This window comes from Caretta caretta, chromosome 8 (assembly GCF_965140235.1).
Source record: "Caretta caretta isolate rCarCar2 chromosome 8, rCarCar1.hap1, whole genome shotgun sequence".
Taxonomy (NCBI): domain Eukaryota; kingdom Metazoa; phylum Chordata; order Testudines; family Cheloniidae; genus Caretta; species Caretta caretta.
This window is the reverse complement of record NC_134213.1, coordinates 13,155,020-13,176,089: the sequence shown is the minus strand read 5'-3', so window position 1 is coordinate 13,176,089 and position 21,070 is coordinate 13,155,020. Positions and strand designations below refer to the sequence as shown.

General features: G+C 44.0%; 1 long non-coding RNA gene across 1 annotated transcript in view; it reads right to left on the bottom strand.

Moving 5' to 3' along the window:
- Positions 1 to 18,294: 18,294 nt before the first annotated feature.
- The window catches only part of LOC125641627 (uncharacterized), a 75,344-nt gene continuing 72,568 nt past the window's right edge, over positions 18,295 to 21,070 (bottom strand). The window contains exon 8 of the long non-coding RNA XR_012669567.1: positions 18,295 to 18,655. This is a non-coding gene — a long non-coding RNA (uncharacterized LOC125641627). The remainder of the gene's footprint in view (positions 18,656 to 21,070) is intronic.

The following is a 21,070-nucleotide window of genomic DNA, read 5'->3' as shown; positions in this document are numbered from 1 at the left end:
AGAAAAAGGAAAGACCTGAAAGAAGAAGAACTCACCTCCAAGACAGAGCCTAAGATCAGAGCTGTTAAGAATCCTCTGCACGACCGTGACGTGCAGCAACCAGAATCCAGACAACACTGACCTTGTCTGGCCAACAGGGAAAGTTTGCCTGCCTGATCAGGATTGGTGAGCATAGCATTGTATGCTTAGCATGCGAATTCTGCTTGGTAATTGTCAATAAATAGAGGATAAGGATATTACTGTGTAAGGCTCTGTGAAGGAGCAGAGAGACGGCTGCCAGGCACAGCAGGGGTTAAGCTAGCCCCACCCCATTATTCCTGCAGCCAATGAGAAGCCTGGAAGGGGAGAAAAGAAGGGAGCCTGGCTCAGTCAGGGGCTGACTGGCAAAGAGGCAGGAGCTCTGTGTGTGTCTGCCTGAAGACACAAACACAACCTGCCTGCCAATGCAGCCACTGGAAGCAAGTAAGTCCTCCCCTGTGAAGGGGAATCGACCGCCAAGTCCCAACTGTGAGGAAACTGGACTACCAGGGCCACACCCCAAACTAAAGGACTTACATAAGGAGCAGCTCAGACTACAGGTACTGAGCACCCCCCGTCCCTGATGGCTGGGGGCTAGATCCATCTCCCCTGTCTAGGGGTGTGAGTGGCCCAGGACTCTGAGACAAGACCTGAAGGAAAGGAGGGCAGGTCCCCCACTCCAGCCCCTAATTAACGATCTAGCTCCTAGGCTGCCTGGCCAGTGAAGGCCCTATCACAAATGGTGGAGAATGCGGGCATTGATCCCACTCTCTGCTGAAGGGAGTTAAAACAAAACAAAAAAAAACAAAAAACAAAAAACAAAAAAAAGGAGAGGGAGATAAAGGGAGAAGAAGCCCCGTCCAACCCCTTGAATGGAGATGGAACAGCTACTTAAATGGATGGCCAAGCAAAACACATACCAACAACAGCAACTCCTGCAACAGATGGCCAAGCAGCAGCAGCAGCTAATTTGTGAATTGGCAGCCCAGCAGCAGCAACAGGAGCTGGTCCAACAGGTGGCCTCCATTTTGCAACCTGCTGCCCCAGCAGAGCTGCCTAACTCTGCCCCTATCCGGCTTGCAAAATGGGGCCTGACAATGATCCTGAGGCTTTCTTAGAGACTCTTGAGCATGTGGCCATGGTATCCCGGTGTCCCTCAGACCAATGGGCTGCAGTGCTGGCCCCGTACTTAACCGGAGTAGCACAGACCGCATAGCGAGCTTTAGACCCCACCACTGCCCAGGACTATGCCCAGGTCAAGGCAGTGATCCTCGACACCCTAGATATCTCGGAGGAAACATTCCAGCAACGCTTCCAGGGGGAGCAGTACCCACTGGGGGCCTGACCCAACTTGGTCGCCCAGAAGTTGTGTGGCAACCCCGGGGGATTTTAGACCTTATTCGAGAAATGTGGGAGGAGCAACCATCCCAAGCCAACAGTATGGTACAGAATGTGGTAAACCTGTGGGAGAAACTTGAGGTCCTAGGTTCATTTGCCAGGGAGAACCTCCTACATGCCCAGGATACCCAAGAAGCGGCTAAATAAACGGGCACGCCTCCAGGAGTTTCAGCCCAGTGACCAGGTGCTGTTATTGTTGCCCAGTTCGGAGTCAAAGCTTCTGGCCTGCTAGCAAGGACCATACAAGGTGATCCAGCATGTGGAGCAGGTGAACTATGAAATCAAGCAACTGGACAAACGTAAGATACAACAGATCTACCACGTGAACCTGTTAAAATTGTGGAAAGCTCAGGAAGGCTTACTAATAGCACCCTACCCATCAGAGCCCAAACTAGGTCTGCAGGCCTCAAACCCCGGGATAGTCAAGACTGAGGACAATCTTAAGCCTGAGCAGAGAGGCCAGGCACAAGAATTAATCACTGCCTTTTATTCCCTTTTCTCAACCCAACCAGGGCAGACTCACCTGATAACTCATCATATTCAGATGGAGTCGGGCATTAAGGTCAGAGAAAACCCCAAGCCACTTCCCCAGAAGCTTAGAGAGACCATGAAAGAGGAACTCCACTCGATGCTTGCATTAGGGGTGATTGAGGAGTCATTCAGCAACTGGAAAAGTCCCATGGTACTGGTCCCTAAGCTCGATGGAAGCACCCACTTTTGCATAGACTTTCGCAAGGTCAATGCAGTATCGAAGTTTGATGCCTACCCGAGCCCTCGGGTTGATGAACTGCTCAACTGGCTGGGAAAGGCAGAATACATCACCGCTTTAGACTTAACGAAGGGCTATTGGCAGATTCCGCTCGCACCTGAGTCCAGGGAAAAAAACACTTTCTCCACCCCCTTCGGGCTTTTCCAGTTCTGGACCATGCCCTTCGGCTTGCATGGGGCCCCGGCCACATTTCAGTGGCTAATGGACTGAATTATCCGCCCCCATAATGAATATGCAGCCGTGTACTTAGATGATGTGGTAATCTATAGTCTCAACTGGCAGCACCATTTGAAACATGTGACCATGGTCCTACAGTCCCTCAAGGAGGCCGGCCTGACAGTGAACCCCACCTTGAGAAGCATGAGACCATGTACCTTAAGTACACACTGGGAAAAGGTATAATCTGACCCTTGGGTAGCAAAGTCCAGGCCCTCCAGTTGTGCCCCACGCCGTCCTCAAAGAAGCTGGAGCTAGCTGGATATTACTGCCACTTTATCCCAGAATTCTTCTCTATTGTAGCCCCCCTTTCTCATCCCCTCAAGAACGAGAGTTGTAAGAGGATCCAGTGGACCACAGCCTGTGAGAAGGCGTTTCAAACTCTGCAGACCCGGCTCTCTCAGGAACCTGTCTTGTACAGCCCTGATTTCACCAGGGAGTTTTTGTTGCAAACGGATGCCTCAGACATAGGTCTAAGAGCGGTTCTATGGCAGGTAGTAGGGGGTGACGAACACCCCATCCTGTGTATTAGCAAGAAACTGTTCCTGCGAGAGAAGGCCTATTCTGTAATCGAGAAAGAAGCCCTGGCAGAAAAATGGGCCATGGACTCACTTCATTATTATCTTTTGGGCACACACTTCACCTTAGTTACCGATCATACCCCCCTCCGCTGGCTCCATGCCATGAAGGACACAAACCCTCGAATCATGAGATGGGACCTCTCCCTCTCCAGCCTTTCTCCTTCCGCATCCAGCACCGGGCCGGGGGAGCCCATTTGAATGTGGACTTCTTTTCATGAGATGGTGGACAACAGTTGGAGGGAGGGGCAGACCCCAAATGGGATCATGAGGGGGGGATGTGTGAAAGAGCAAAGAGATGGTGCTAAGCACAGCAGGGGTTAAAGAAAACCTGTGGGTTCAGCTAGCCCTGCCCCCTTACACCTGCAGCCAATGCCAGGCCTGGAAGGGGGAGAAAAGAAGGGGAGCCTGGCTCAGTCAGGGGCTGACTGGCAAAGAGACAGGAGTTCTGTGTGTCTGCCTGAAGGCACAGATGCAACCTGCCTGCCAATGCAGCTACTGGAAACGAATAAGTCTTCCCCTGTGAAGGGGAATATACTGCCAAGCCCCAACTGTGGGGAAACTGGACTACCAGGGCCACACCCCAAACTAAAGGACTTACATAGGGAGCAGCTCAGACAACAGGTCCTGAGTGCGCACACCCCCCATCTCCACACAACTGGAAGCAAGATCCATCTCCCCTGTCTAGGGGTGTGAGTGGCCCAGGACTCTGAGACAGGACCTGAGGGAAAGGAGAGCAGGACCCCTCCTCCAGCCCCTAACCAACAATCTAGCTGCTAGGCTGCCTGGCCACTGAAGGCCCTATCACAGGCTCTTTCGCTGGTAAAAGGCCCTGCAAACCCGCAGAAAATTACACCCTGAGCCCTAGGAATTGGGTAAGGGTGAGTGACTAAATTGACAGGGTTACATCTGAGCCCTCTGAACAGGATAAAGGTGGGTGCCCCTAGAATGTATGAGTTTCAGAGAATTTTGTGCAGATAAGTCCAGGGCAGCAAACCACTTGTTGTGATTCAAGGTGGAGAGGATAGTTGCTAGGGTGACCACATGGAATCTAATGTATGTGATATATTTGTTGAGATGGTGGAGGTCTCATCCCTCCCTTGGGCTTGGGGAGCAGAAACTACTGGGAGTAGAATCCCTGACCCCGATGATGCACATGGACCTCCTCTAAAGCCCCCAAAGCCAGCAGAGACTAAACCCATTCAAGGAGCATTGTCTCATGAGAGGAGTCCCTGAAGAGGCATAGGATAAAGGGGTGGAAAGAGGGATGGAGAGGAACCATCTGACATAACCCAATCTGATGGTGCTCAGGACCCAGTTATCCATGGTAATCAAGCCCCAAACACTGTAAAAGTGGGCCAGCCTGTCCCTGAACAGGGGAGAAGGAAAGGTTGCCACTGAAGATGAGGCAGTGGAAGCCATGACACCAGTGAACTCTTGTTAGTTTGGTAAATCAAGTTAGTGCTTTAGTGATCAATCAAATTTGGAACTTCCATTTTCTGCCTGTTTCCTGGCCTGGTGGGCACTGCCCCACGTCTGCCAGGAGGCATCAGATCAGCGCTAGAGGACAGGCCAGCAGAGGCACAGCGGCCAAGACCCTGCCTGTAGAAAGAGACAAGGTGGTAGCTGTGTGGGATGGTGCAGTGAGGGGTGAGCCCCACTGCTACTTGGTGGAGTGGGGGGCATTGAGAACTTGGCAGTGGGCTAAGGCGGAGCAGAGAAAGCAGGTGTTTATAATGGGTGAGTAAGGGTGAGAGCTACACTATACAGTAACTTGATTCTCTATTTACATAACATGCATCCACCGAAAGGTGGCAGCAAATCCCTCAGTATGTTAACTAGAGATTTGCATCATTCTTTTCTAAGGTAATAAACACAGTGAACTGCAGCTTATCCTACTAAATGCTGGCTGAACTGAAGGATTGTGCTGTCTACTGTCACAGGACAAAAATCTATGCTTGCAGCTCTGGTTGAAATGGAGGAGGCTCATAAAAAATAACCAGTGTGCTGTAAAGGCACAGGTCCTTCATTTATTTAAGCTGTCTGTGGTTGGATAATGTTGCATCTCTGTTTATTTTGTCATTGACACAAGTGAGGCTGGAGTGTCGGGGAATCCCTGCTCTGCTGTCAGATCCTTCAGATCTTGCCCTCCAACAGGCTTGTTTAGTATGACAGCTTTTATTGGATACTTACCTTAGTGGTAAATCTGGAACTGATTTACCATTGATGTAAGTTAGCATGGCAGCTGAGGAGTTACTTTTAAACTCTCTACTGTATTACTTAGAGATGCACCTTTTCAATTCTGAGCCTGCTTATGGGCCTATTTACACCAGTATAGATCAGAAGTAACTCAACTGACGTCAATGGTGCTACATCCATGGCATAAGTACAATCAGATTTGGGCCCTGTGGGTCTGATTCTCCTCTGCATTACATTTTGAATTCTCATGCAGATCTGGCAGCATTTTACACTTATTATGCACAGGAGTCCGTAATGACACAAGATGCAAGGCAGCAAGGAATCAGGCCCTACCTATTATAAAATCTGCTTCTGATTCAAGCCCCTTTACAAAACAGGAGTGATTAAAACTATTTTTGCTTATCAGTATAAACCATCTCTCTCTAGTAGTATATAACTAATCTATGCAAAAAATGTTAACCTCACCCCCACCCTCCCTGTAGACTTGTTCCTCCCACTTGTTGCATCTGGTTTTAAACAGATTGTAAATTCTTTGGGGCGGGGACTGACTCTCACTATGTTTGTACAAGAACTAGCACATGGAATCCCTGATCTACTTGGGCTCTGTAGACACTACTGTACTAGAAATAATAAGCATGTCCTCCAGGCCTTAAACTAGGATTGTTTTCTCATTCTGTAATATTAATGGGAGTTACATGGATGCAGCAGAAGAAGGCATCCCTGAGCAGGGCTGGATCACGGAATACTCACAGATCAGGCCCTGCGCATTTAAATGCATTCATGTCATTTTAATTCTGTTGCTAACATTTCCCTTCCGGTGCCCGACAGATGAGTTTCATTACAGACTGTGATGTCGTTACTGGGATCAAGAAGGATTTAAGTCTGGCTGGTATCTGGGCCTTTGTCCCAGTTACTCAGAGCATTAATCCTGTCTGGCAGGGGTTCCCTATGAATTGTGTGGTGATAGCATTTGCAGTCTAATGCAATAGTTCACCCTGCCAGCTCCTCCCAGTAAAATGAGACCGTTTTCTGTTTCACACAAGGCAGTATAGATAAGATCAACAGGCTTGCAGCAGAAACAGGTGTTATAACTGTGGGTTCTCTACCATGTATGCATTTGTAATGTATATGCTATAAAATCCTAAGGCTCAGTTCTGAAAAGTGGATCTCCTACAAGCACTTGCCATGAGCCTCTCAGCCACTGACAGGATCAAACCTCTTACTCCAAGGGGAGATGAGTAGTATAATTAGTGTGAGCCTGTAAACTATGTTATAGGAGGTCAATAAATTCTGCATCTCCAAAGGTCTGGACACAGTTGTTTGGGTACTGGCCAGTCTTACAGCATTATAGGTGACAATGAGGTTCACATTTTCAGCACTGCCCTGCCCTCTGGTTTTGCTTACTCACTTTTGCACATGCAGCTGATTTTGCCCACGGAGCTGGCTACACAGGCAATTCCTGCATTTGCACAGGCCGTCCCCTAATCACCTCATGTGTGTGCACAAATGGTTGTTGGAGCACGCAAAATGGGTGTGTACCTCTCCTAGCAGGCCCAAGCAGTTTTGTTCTGTAGGCTGCTTCATGGAAACCAGAAGAAGCCCATTTACGTCAGCTGCAGTAGAGGTGTGGTGGTCTGTTATGCCCTTGCAGATGCCAAGTAAAGGTATGTGTGCTGTTTGCCTGTCACTGCAGCTTTTATGTAGCTCTTGCAGTTCCCGTACATGCCCATGCACTACGGTACATGATCAGCAGGCATTTAGGATCTTCATTTGTTTTGTGAAACAAATATTATTTTATGTATGTAAAAGCATGAGCCATACTCATCACACAGCAGCAAGGCATCTGGGTGCCAACTATCAATTAAAGCAATCAAATACGGATCAAATGAACATAACTGAATTCCCTGCGTGTTAACAAAGAAAAAAATATTTAAAAGGTCAGTTCAAAACTTGGCAAACAAATAAGACTTAGAGCTGCAGGCAATGAATTTTCAGTGGCTCAAACCTATATATGTATGAGTATTTGAATTATATCCAGTCATTTAAAATTAAATCATCAAGTTAGGGTCATCTCCAGCAAATACTTAAGAACATGAGTAAACTCATAAAAGTCAGGGCCCAGGGGATTACTTCGGTAGGGAAAGTTACTCAGGTGCTTCAGGTTTTAGAGTAACAGCCGTGTTAGTCTGTATTCGCAAAAAGAAAAGGAGTACTTGTGGCACCTTAGAGACTAACCAATTTATTTGAGCATAAGCTTTCGTGAGCTACAGCTCACTTCATCGGATGCAACAGGTGCTTCAGTGTTTGCAGGATCAGGTCCTTACATACCAACTGTGAAACATGTGGGGATATAGTGTGGGCCAGATTCTGCCTTCAGTGACACACGCACAACTCCAAGTTGGGAATGCAAAGGCTCAAAACTGCAGTTGGCAAACCAACATACCCAATTCCAAAAGAAATTAAGGAAAAAGGTTTTATAGCATCACCTATCCCATTTTATTGATTTTGGCAGTGGGGAGGTGAGGACGGGGACAGAAAGCCAAAAACAGAAACAAAAGGAAAATGTAATAAAAGCGAAACTACCAAGCCTCTTTTGATCTAGGAAAACAACAAAGAAATTGACCTGGCAATATTTTATCTCTCCTCCTCCCTCTCTTTCTCTGCCCCCCGCCACATTAGGTTATGTTTTGATTTCCTGTAACTAGCAATGATCAAAGTCAAGATTCTTTCTGTCACTGTATATTTTCCTTTTTACTCTGAACAAAAACTGTAAAGGCTGCAACACTATCTCCCTTGTCTTTCCTGGACCAGTAGTCTACTTCAAACACAGCTGTTTAGAGGAGAGCAAACTCCTGTAGTTTCTGTAATCTCATCCTCTCACATTGCAAAGGCAATTGCATGCTAGTTTAGGCAAGTGGAAGAAGAATGTGGTAAGTATCCTGCAGCCTTGGAAGCAGGATATCAAAACGCATATAATGGCCTCTAAGACTTTAATTATTTTGGAAGGGTCTGGATTTTAATATACCAGGCAAGGAGATGGCTGCTTAGAGTTGTTGTCTGTTTGATTATGGGCCCTGGACAATATTAGAGTCAATGGGGAAGTCAGTGAGGGAGTGATGACTGACACTGGAAGGAATTTGGGGTAGTATCATTGTAGTGTGATGTGATTGCAGGTACAAGAGAAACCTTCAAAGAATAAACTAAGAGGAAGAGATGAATATATGTCAGGTGGGCTGCTGAATTCCAGGTTTGATTGCTCAATGGATATCTTCTGTTGATTGCAATGAAGAAGACTGGAGGGGAGGGTAGAATGAAAAATCAATATCTGGTTGACTCAGAAAAACATGTCATGGACCCTTATCTTAGCCAAAGGATCACCACAGGTGCATTAGTAGTGTTACCTTCTTGGAGAACCCTTCATAGAGTGTGCTCCAATGCTGACCCATGGTCCCCAGGATATTGGCCTCACATGATTCTTTAGATGTGATCACACTTAGGTGTGAAAGGAAAGACTATGTCCTTACTGAGTAGAAAAGAACACACGTGTTCAGTTGCTCCAGGACAAATTGCAGGTTTTATTGCTGTTGACACTGAAGAAACTCAATAAGTCTGACGGGATCAAGGAACAAGATGAGCCACACAATGGTACAGAATTAAGAGGGGATGCTATTTCACTTTCATCAGACAATACTTTGTATTTCTGTAACACCCTTCATCTGAGAAACTCAACACACTTTAAAAGCAAAGAACTGTAAAGTAGGTGAGTCACAAGCTTATTTTTATAGATGGGTAAACTGAGACACAAAAAATTAATAGTGTGATTTTTCCGAGGTAGTGAACTACTGCAGCTCCTAGCAATTTCAGGGGTCAGCATTTTTGGAAGTCAGGTCATGGTTGACTTACATAGAAAAACTAAAACCAGAACCCAGGAGTTCTCTCAGCCCATCTGTCTTTTAGACCACACTTTCTCTCACACAATACCATGACAGCTTGTTGGAATATAGATCTTCCTGGTGTAGTTGGCGTGAGCTGACAGAGATTAGTGGCCCACCAATTTACAGGGGACCCTTTCTATTGTTAGAATTCATCCTGTACTGAACATTTCCTTTAGAAGAAAAAGTTGAAGCCAAGCACTTCTAACACACTCCATTTCTGAAGGACATTCAGCTCTGTTAATCCCCCTGAAAAATGCAGAACCAAGGACAAAGTTTTCACAACCACTAATTTTTTTAAGTGTACATGATTATCGTATTTTACAAAACGGATTATAGAAACAGAAAAGGTATGGTATGCATGGCAAACAGATAAGTATATATCAAGCAGGAGATTATTTGTAGGCTATTAAATTCAGAGAGCTATTTTTTCAAAGGAAGTAGGAGTATTAATTTGGCAGACAGATCCACCACACTGATTAGGCTTGCAACACAATGTCATAGAATCATAGAACTGGAAGGGACCTCAAGAGGTCAATCTAGTCCAGTCCCCTGCACTCGTGGCAGGACTAAGTATTATCTAGACCATCCCTGACAGGTGTTTGTCAACCTGCTTTTAAAAATCTCCAATGATGGTGTGACACTCTGTATCTCGGGGGAACACCCTGCACCCCCATGTTCATCCTTATAATATGATTGTGTGGTATCCAATGCAAAATTTGTCATGTTGGGTGTCTTTGGAAGGCTCATGATGCAGTTAGCATTGTTGTTATAGTAATGTTATAGGTTGTAATTTCATGTATATAGTTATGAGGCTGAAAATGTGTCCTCATGACTTAAAACAAGCCCAGGCAAAACTCTCCAGGAACAGAGGGGCAGTTCACACCATATCAGGGCATGTATGGGACAAACCCAGCCCTGCCTCACAGGAACAAAGGACACTGCCCTAGGCAGTAACAAAAGATCTGTTGGACTCTCGAGTGACTCGCTCCCCTTCCCTTGGCCAATTTGGGACTACGATGAGGTAATTCTCACCTGACCCTGAATGGGGGGGGGGCAAAGCCAAGAGGAAAGAAAGAGCATGATAAAAGGGATAGACATTTGCCATGCTCTTCCTCTCTCTTCCACCTCCATCTACAGACATCATTACCAACTGACTGAAGCACTGATCAAAGGGGAGAGCCTGGCTGAAGGGCAACCAGCCAGCCTGTGGTGAGAAGCATCTACGTTTGTAAGGGCACTGAAAGTGTTAAGATCAGCTTAGTTTAGAATGTGTTTTGTTTTTATTTCATTTGACCAAATCTGACTTCTTGTGCTTTGACTTATAATTACTTAAAATCTATCTTTTGTAGTTAATAGATCTGTTTATTCTACCTGAAGCAGTGCGTTTGGTTTGAAGCATGTCAGAGACTCCCCTTGGGATAACAAGCCTGGTGCATATCAATTTCTTTGTTAAATTGACCAACTCAGATAAGCTTGCAGTGTCCAGCGGGTTGTGTCTGGGATCGGAGATATTGGCTAGTGTCATTCAGTTGCACAATCCAAGCAGCTTACATGCCAGAGGCTGTGCGTGAACAGCCCAGGAGTGGGGGTTCTCACAGCAGAGCAGGGAAGGCTGGCTCCTAGAGTCAAGGATTGGAGTGACCTAGCAGATCACCAGTCCAGATAACACCAGGAGAACGTTACAGATGGAGACTCCACAACCTCCCTAAGCAATTTATTCTAGTGTTTAACCACCCTGACATTTAGGAAGTTTTTCCTAATGTCTAACCTAAACCTCCCTTGCTGCAATTTAAGACCATTGCTTCTTGTCCTATCCTCAGAGGTTACGAAAAACAATTTTTCTTCCTCTGGTTAATAGCATTGCAATAGAACACTCTGTTTACTGCAACTACTTGTTTAGGGCTAAATTTTCTTATGTATTCTCACAGAACAGTACCTTTCATTGAAATGAAGAGGGCAACTCATGGAGCAAATGTGGCAGAAACTGGCCTTTGGGTGACAGTTTTCTACAACCACCAGCTAGTGAAGATGTGTAGATTATGCCCCTGAGAACTAGGCTCCAGGTGACCTCTCAGATCTCTCCATGAAATATTATTTCAGCAGAAAGAGAAATCAGTGATGTGAGGTGGGATAGATTTCACTTTAGCCACCTCTTACATCCTCCATCCTTCCAGTAGTGAAACACAGCCACTGAGATAGATTTTGGAGCGGGTAGAAGAAAAAATTGGCAACTGTGGAGGTCATGTTTGCGATGTAAGTGCACCTCACTGGAAGCATCTCTGCAGAGGTGGACATGTGCTTTTGATATTTCTCCAGCACATTCCAATGACTATTACTGCCAAGACTTATAATAATGGCTGGGAGTCACTAAATAAGCCTCTAATACACTGTCAAATACTAGGCAAAAATTTACTCTTTGAAAGACTGGATACTTCTGAAGGAAAAAAAATGGTTTGAAAGAAAGAGAATCCCCTCAATGGATTAGCAATGTAAAGCCTACTATGAGTGATGTGCAGTTCTTCCCTAATCTGGGCTGGCCTCATCTTTCTGGCACAGGGAGATGTGATGTGTGCCAATGAGCTGTAGTTACCAGGGATAACTTGCGGGAAAATCTGAGCACAGCCTCGTCTCTGATAGAGAAGGAAAAAGTACCTGGTGTACACCTCTGTCTGTTTCCTGAAACCTGGCTTCCTCCTGAAACATATATTTGCATATATTATACCAGAGCTAGCAACTGCAGCAAAATCTTTGGGCACAGTCAGATGATCTGTAGCAAACACCACTTTTGTAACATGTAGTTTAATAAGATTTACAGATGTTCAGTGGACATCACAGATTCACCCACTTCCTGTTACCCAGACAAATCCCAGTTTATCATACTTTGCAAGTTCCCAGTCCTCAATTACGTCTCCATTATTCTAGTTGGAAGTAATATGTACTATCATTGTTTTAGCTATAATGCCACAAGGGATATAAAAAGTTACTGGAAATACATCATATGTGCTGTCCATATTAGCATCTTCTTGGCCTTAGCCTGCAGATTTGAACAATTGGTCCTTTCCGTTAAAATAAAATAACACAGTATCCTACAGTAGGGACCATTAGATCTAATCTGACCTCCATAGCATTTTACCCTGTATTGAGCCCACTAACTTTTTTGGCTAGAGCATATCTTCTAGAAAGGCATCCAGTTTTGATCTGAAGACTTCAAGAGACAGAGAATCCATCACTTCCCTGGACAGTTTGTTCCAAATGGTTACTCACCATCACTGTTCAACATTTGTGGCTTTAACAGAATGGCTTTAACTTTCAGCCATTGGCTTTTGTCATGCCTTCCCCAAAGGCTGGGGACCCTTAATCTGAGTTAGTTACAATTAAAGATAAGTGAATAATAAATAATTTGACAAATTTCACTCTTTTGTCTATGAATTATCCATGAACAGATTTAAGAATGTCAGAGGGTACTTGTCATGCAAAATTATTCAGGAGTTCACTCAATGATTAATTCTTGGGCTGCAGAGCATTCAAACTGCGAACACTCAACTATTCAATTCACAGCTCTTGCCATGTTGGTTAATTACATGGCATGTTTCTGTTCCCTGACTGAATAATTTCTACAACTAAAAGTTAGCCAGTCTCAATTGTATATTAGATTATAAAATTGGCAATTCTCACTGTATTCATTAGGGAAAAAAAATTAGAATTGAATATGCAATACAATAAAAATGAACTTTTAGCAAATGTGTAAGACTTGAGCTAAAATTTTGCTTTGTATATCTATTTTCACAAGTAAAGCTTCAGCACTTGAATGTTGCTGGAAGCAAATACAAAATAATAGAAATGTAGGGCTGGAAGGGACCTCGAGAGGTCATCTAGTCCTTACCTCTGCATTGAGGCAGGGCCAAATATCCCTAGACAGGATATTTGACAGGTGTTTGTCTAACTTGTTCTTTAAAACCTCCAGTGATGTGGGATTCCACAACCTCCCTTGGAAGCCTATTCCAGAGCTTAACTACCCTTATAGTTAGAAAGTTTTTCCAAATGTCTAACCTAAATCTCCCTTGCTGCAGATTAAGCCCATTGCCTCTTGTCTTGTCCTACTTTTGGTGGACACGGAGAACAATTGATCACTGTCCTCTTTATAGCAGCCCTTAACATATTGGAAGGCCTATCAGATCCTCCCCACACCACTCCACAGTCTTCTTTTCTCAAGACTAAAACGACCCAGGTTTTCTTAAAACTTTTCCTCATAAGTCAGGTTTCCTAAACCTTTTATATTTTTTGTTGCTCTCCTCTGGCTTCTCTCCAATTTGTCAACATCTTTCTTAAAGTGTGGCACCCAAGTGGTCCCAGTGCTCCAGCTGAGGCCTCACCAGTGCCAAAGTGAAGCTGGACAATTACATCCCAGGTATTATGTATGACACTCCTGGTAATACGCCCCAGAATTATATTAGCCTTTTTGGCAACTGCATCACATTTTTAGCTCATCATCAGCGTGTGATCCACTATAACCCCCCAGATCCTTTGCTGCAGTATTTCTGCCTAGCCAGTTATTCCCCATGTTGTAGTTATGCATTTGATTTTTCTTCCTAAGTGTAGCAGTACTTAGCACTTGTCTTTAGTGAATTTCAACCTATTGATTTCAGAGCAATTCTTCAATTTGTCAAGGTCATTTTGAATTCAAATCCTGTCCTTTACAGTGCTTGTGAACCTCCCTTGGTGTCATCTGCAAATTGTATAAGCATACTCTCCACTCCATTATCCAAGTCAGTAATGGAAATGTTGAATAGTGCCAGACACAGTTAGATTCCTGAGAGACTCCACTAGTCATGTCCCCCCAACTAGACAGCAAACCATTGATAATTACTCTCTGAGTATGCTCATTCAGCCAGTTATGCACTCACCTTATTACAGTTCCATCTAGATCATATTTCCCTAGTCTGCTTATGAGAATGTCATATGGAACATTGTCAAAAGCCTTACTAAAATCAAGATATATCGCATCGTCACCTGCCCCCATCCACTAGGCCAGTAACCCTGTCAAAGAAGAAAATTATGTTGGTCTGGCATGATTTGTTCTTGACAAAACTATGTTGGCTATTACTTATAACCCTATTATCCCCTAAGTCCTTACAAACTGATTTCTTAATAATTTGTTCCAGTGTCTTTCCAGGTATCTATGTTAGGCTGACTAGTCTTTAATTCTCTGGGTTCTCTGGGTTCACCTTTTTAAAGATAGGTACTACGTTTACTCTTCTCCAGTCCTCCATGTCTTCTGGAAGATAATCGCTAACAATTCCAAGATTGGTGCAGCTAGTTCTTTAAGTACTCTAGGTTAAATTTCATCAGGCCCTGCTGACTTGAATAGATCTAACTTATCTGAATATTCTTTAACCTATTCTTTCCCTTTTCTGGCTTGTGATCCTTCCCCCTTGTTGTTAATATTAATTGTGTTAAGCATCTGGTCACACTTAACATTTTTAGTGAAGACCGAAGCAAAATGGGCATTAACACACTTAGCCTTCCAGAAGTCATCTGTTATTAGCTCTCCTTCTAAGCTAAGTAGAGGACCTACACTTTCCTTCATCTTTCTCTTGCTCCTAATGTATTTATAGAACTTCTTCTTATTCCCTTTTATGTCCCTTGCTAGGTGTAACTTATTTTATGTTTCAGAATTTCTGAGTTTGTCCCTACATGTTTGTGCTTTTTTTTTTCCCCCTGTACTAATCCTTAGCAATTTGTGCATGTTTCCACTTTTTAAATTTTCAGGTAATTAAAGAGCTCCTGGCTTCAGTAATATTGGCTTCTTACTATTCTTCCTCTCTATCCTTTGCATCACTATAGTTTGCTATTATGCCTAGAATATTGGCTCTTTTTAGAAACTGCCAGCTCTCCTGAATTCCCTTTTTCCTTAGATTTCTCTTCTCTCTCTCTCTTATGGGACCTTACCTACCAGTTCTCTGAGTTTCTTAAAGTGTGCTTTTTTGAAGTCAATTGTCCTTATTCTGTTGCTTGAGTGTGTAATATATGTCACAAAAATGTTCAAATCAAAATTCTTTAAAATTCGAACAAGTATTTTTTTTTAGAAATCTACTATTTGTTCCAATCTGGTTACAATATGTAATGTAATCTATTCATATTAAGCCAGACTGACTGAATAATCTTGTATATAAAGACAAAAATGTAATGTTGATAAAAGAGCCCATCTGGTCATTAGCTGCAGTGTTTATTCTGTGCATATTAAAGCCAAACAGAATACGTGAGATGTAATTTACATTGAGTGGTTTACATGAACCCAGCTTCAGCTTTAAATGGGGTATTGTAATTTTAGTATGTAATTAAACAGGACACATTTTAAGCTGTGATTCTTTAAGTATGTGATATAAGGCCCCAGTCATTAGCCTGGCTTCATGGCCAATGGGAAAGTGATGAATTCAGCTCCTTTTTCAACTGTAAAAAGAACCCCAACATGACATTGTTCATCTTTAAAACCACACGTTCAGCGTCTGGCTTTGAGATACACTTGCTAAATTTAGCATTTGCAAGGGTGAAATCACTAGAGAGAGAAAAAAATACATTCAATTGCTTTCTGTAGCATTTTTTTCCCAGTTCCAACACAAGGTGGGAGTTTTCTCTGCAGTTTGATCAGCTTGGCCTCTGCACTACATGAGCTTTTCTGTTCCAGCTCCACCTGCTCTGAGCTGCTCTGAACTCTAAAACCTTTGCAGTTAGCTCCAGGTCCCTTTTTCTGATCACATGACACACACACAAAAGCCTGGTAGAAAGAGTCACAAGGTTTAGCACTTGGATCACTTGGTTCTTTTGGTAAATATGTTCAGCCTTTATAAATCCTGCTTGGAGTCTTTTTGTTCCATCTGTACAGCGCCTAGCACAATGGGGTCTTGGTCCATAACTGGGGCTGCCAGGTGCTATGGTAATACAAAAGAAGTGACACACAGGGAGTGACCACCAACAAAAATGAAATGATTGCTGTACATCTACACAGCATAGGCGCAACTCTGAGTGCTCTGGGGCTGGAGCATCCACGGGGAAAAATTGGTGGGTGCTCTGCACCCACCGGCAGTTCCCCACCCCACCCCTGTCCCCCAGCTCACCTCTGCCTCCGCTCCGCCTCCTCCCGAGTGCACCGCTGGGGCCTGCTTCTCCTCCTTCCCTCCCTCCCAGCACTTGCGCCACGAAACAGCTGTTTCGCGCAGCAAGACTGGGAGGGAGGGGGAGGAGGGGGAACATGGCGTGCTTGGGGGAGGAGGCAGGGCCAGGGTGGGGATTTGGGGAGGGATCCAATAGGGGCACGGAGGGGCAGAGTTGGGGCAGGGGTGGGTGCAGGGCTGGGGGCGCAAGCACCCACTGGCGCCAACAAAAATTGGCACCTGTGCTACACAGCACCTGTCCTCCCAAAGCACTTCACAACTATAAGCACACAACACACTGAAACATAGCCAGAATGGTAGCCAAGTGGTGCACAGCAATAAGGACAATAAGAACATTGCGGCCACTGGGGCTAACTCCTCTTCTTACACGAAGCACCTCAAGATCTCGGATGCCTCCACACAGTAGGACCTCATTAGCTACAGAAACCATGTTATTTAAGTCAAATCTTGCCTCCTCCTTGGCCTCCCTCTTCTTGAGAATAAGGGAGGTGAGTATTATGGCCTTCCCTAGCACGTATTGCTATCTAGTCTCCTCTTGAAAACAACACCTCACAGAGTTCCCTGGTTTGGGGCTCAGCCAAGATCAGGGACATGCCTGGCCTGTAGCCTCCTTTAAAGGGCTTGAAATTAGACAAGGGTTTCTAACCATCAGAGGAGTGAAGTTCTGGAACAGCCTTCCGAGGGGAGCGAGTGGGGGCAAAAACCTAACTGATTTCAAGACTGAGCTTGATAAATGTATGGAGGGGATGGTATGGTAGCTTGCCTATAATGGCATTTGGCCCATCTGTGACTGCTAGTAGCAAATATCCCCAACTGCCACAGATGGGACACTAGATGGGCAGGGCTCTGAGTTACTACAGTGATTTCTTTCCCAGTGTCTGGCTGGTGGGTCTCATCCACCTGCTCAGGGTCTAACTGATCACCATATTTGGGGTTGGGAAGGAATTTTCCCCCAGTCAGATTGGCAGAGACCCTGTCGGGGGGGGGGGGTCTCACCTTCCTCTGCAGCTTGGGGCACGGGGTCAGTTGTTGGCATGAACTAGAGTAAATGGTGGATTCTCTGTAACCAGAAGTCTTTAAATCGTGAGTTGAGGACTTCAGTAATTCAGCCAGAGGTTATGTGTCTATTACAGGAGTGGCTGGGTAAGGTTCTATGGCCTGCAATGAGCAGGAGGGCAGACTAGATGATCACAATGGTCCCTTCTGTCCTATCAGTCCCTGAGAATGCCCTGCATCAAACACCCAGCCAGGGACCCACATGATGTATTTACATGGCCCATGCCCATTTTCAGATTTTGCTGAATCTAAGTTTTTGATTTTTAAGGAAGTTTCTAGCCCTCATGGTTACAAAGAAAAGCTTCCAAATGTGAATCAACTGTTGGTTTCCTGAGTTTGCAGGCAGCTGGAACCATGACTCTAAATGGTATGCTATCTGCTCATCCCCATTCTCATTGGAATGTTGATCCTAAAGCCTAATAATGACATTTTACACCTCTGCATTAACTATTTAATCACTGATTATTTTAGCCAACAGAATGGAGATGGAGGGAACCCACATGGGGCAAATCAGCAGTTGCTGTGGGTTAGTGCAGAATGCACTGGGAAGAACAAAGGGTAAGCACAGGTGAGGAAAGATGAGTAACAGAAAGGAAGATGGAGAAGGAAAAGAAACAAAGGGCAGGAATAGCAGTTCTCTTAGAGGTGAGAATATTTTCCCATGGGGTAACTATTGAACATGATTTATAAGTAATAATTAAAAGCTTAATTATTAGATGATGGCTGCCATCTAGCCTTGATCTTTATGCAACCTTCTATTGGCATCAGTGGGAGGTCTGCTGTGGACTGAGGATGGCATGCAGTCCTAAATTTACGCACCAATCTAGGAACTATAATTAAAAATGGAATCCACCCTGCTGAGACTGGACCTTTTATAGAGAGCATACATGCCTTTGCCAGTTCCCCTCTATCTATCTATCTAAGGTGCTTGAAGGACATAAATCCACACCGTGTAGAGGTCAAGCATAGGAGTTTATTACCTACTGCGCTGACGGAGTGTCACCTCGCTTATTAGGCTCAGAGACACTGTCAATCAATTGATTACAATAGAATATATGGATTTTCCATGGGCAGGGAAAGTGACAGGGTAGGCAGTCCCACACCCCCGGATAGGTTTAGCTGCTAGACATGATAGCACAGCAGCCAATGGTCAAAAGGTTACATAATGTCTCCGCTCATGGTCTCAAGTTAACAAATTAAGATTTAGCATTTAATTAGTACTTTAATAAATGTATTAGTATGGAATATATGTTGGATTTAATTTGGGGTCCACAGGAATGAAGTAGCTCCTTTGATTGTCCAACAGATACATATCTAGGGGTAAAAGCAAAGAAACAGTGAAAGTATATGGCAATAAAGATTGTCTTTCAAGTTGCTTATTTGTGTTTTAAGGCAGGCATTGGTTCCTGGGAAAGGGAGGTGGGAGGAGGCCATATCTTATACTGACATGCTTGAACTTTTCATAAACTCAAGGTTGGATGTGTGGGAAGAACATCTCCCTACAGAAGAAACTAACAACAGAAACAGGGCTTCTTCTATTTGCAACTTTGAATAAGACACACTTATTGTCCCCAACATCTGGCGTTTTGCTGACCAGGCATATCTTAGCAAAAGCAAGGTTATCTTTGGTTATTCTGCTTTCTCTTAGCTATTGCTAGGCCTCTGACCTCTTGACCAAACTCTGGACTTTGGGCACAAATCCATATACCATGTTATTACATCAGCAATGGATTTTAACCCTTCAGTGCTTATATAGCTCTCGTTATGATAGTATCTGCATACCTTACAATCTTTACCATGTTTATGCTCACACTGTCCCGGTGAGAGAGAAAAACACCATTCTCTGTTTCACAGCTGGGGAGCTGAGACACTAAGGGACTTCTTCAAGGTCACATGGGAGTGTACAGAGGAGGAATTTGAACCCACATCTCCCAATGGCTAGGCCAGTGCCCTAGCAATTGGACCATCCTGCCTCACTCCCTGGGACTTGTCCATTCACCACTCCTGGTTTCCCTGCCCTTAATTGCCTTTGTTGCTTCTCCTGCCACATTATTCAATGGGCAATTTTCCCAGGATTTTCAATAAGGTTTTGGATAACACCTAAGATCTCAATGTCATGAGTTGTTAATAATCTCCATATAGATAATATATAGGCAAAGCAAACAGGATTCTTTGGGTAGGTTTGCCAGTATTATTTTACAAGGACGAATGCAGCGAGCAGAACCGATTCATTTCTAAAACTACATTTTGCTTTAAAAGAATACATTCGTTCTTCAGCTCCATTATAGTCTTTTATCACCTTTGAGACCAATTCTTCTGAGCGTAAAAGGAATATACAGTGCAAGATGTTCCAGATCCTTAAGGGATAAAATAAAATTTTGCTATGGTTGCTAAGATAACACAACTTTAATTAGTACTAGCTAGTGAAAATTGATGACTAACAAAATGAGACTATGGTGCCAGTACAACAGTACTGTGAGATGCTGAAGATGTATTAGATTGTTGAATCTCCCTGCAAAGGTAAAATATAATTTCCCCATATTCATAGATTCCAAGGCCAGAAGGGACTATTGTGATAATCTAATCTGACCTCCTGTGCAAAACAGGGTCATAGAACTTCCCCAAAATATTCCTGAAGTATATATTTTAGAAAAACATCCAATCTTGATCAAAAAATGGTCAGTAGTGGAGAATCCACTATAACCCGTGGCAAATTACTCCACTGGCTAATTACTTTCACTTAAAAATTTACATCATATTTCCAGTCTGAATGTCTCTAGCTTCAATTTACAGCCATTGGATCATGTTATACCTTTCTCTGATAGATATAGAGGTTTCTAACATTATACATATTACATTAAGGGAATTTTCCACCCCAGTTGCCCTTCCCAAATCATCCAGAGCCCAACCCATTCTCTATTTTGGAAAAGGGGAGGCATATGTCCCAAGATCCACAGTTCCTGGTTCCCGTCCACTTAAATTACTGCAGGGAAGCAAAGAGCCCAGAGTATAGTAACTCAGCCTCTGGATTCGACCAGCAGTAGGTTTATATCTGAAGCTGTCATTGTACAGGATTAGCCAGATTTTTTTATTATTATTTTTACAGCAGCTTTCTGTTCAAAGAACTCCAAATATTATGACTGGGCAAACAAAGCCTTTGCTAACTGTTACAAGAAGGATGTGGATGTAATGTTAGGAGCGCAGGATGAATGATTTATAGAGTCAGCAGATTGCAAAGAGAAAATACCTTTTCATAGCTCTTAGGAGAATCCTCGGCATCAATTAAAGTTAGGTATCAAATGTATACGTAATCACGTACTGCATACAAATGTGAAGGCTCCATTAGCAAAAGGCAAATCATGGTTTGCAGCTGAAGCCAGGGATTGTTCCATGAAAGATATATTTGTTCTCCAAGAAGATGATAGACTACGGCTAAGCTGTGAAAAAAATCGAGCACATATCGCTCCATTCAAGAAAGCATGTTCATGCCATGCTGCTGTGAAGGTCTGTCCCCACTTCCACTGTAAGCCCTTTAGGAGTAGGGGTTTTACAAGACAGCTGTCAAAATGCACCGTTCTTGGCTGGAAGTCACATACCAGAGCATCACTTAGGGGTATAGGAATGCAATTGAGAAATGCTACCGAGAGTTAGTGATGGGGATTGCTAGGACCTATTGTTTATCTTAGGGATTAAACCCTTTGATATTGTATAATATTAAGAGAATGGAGG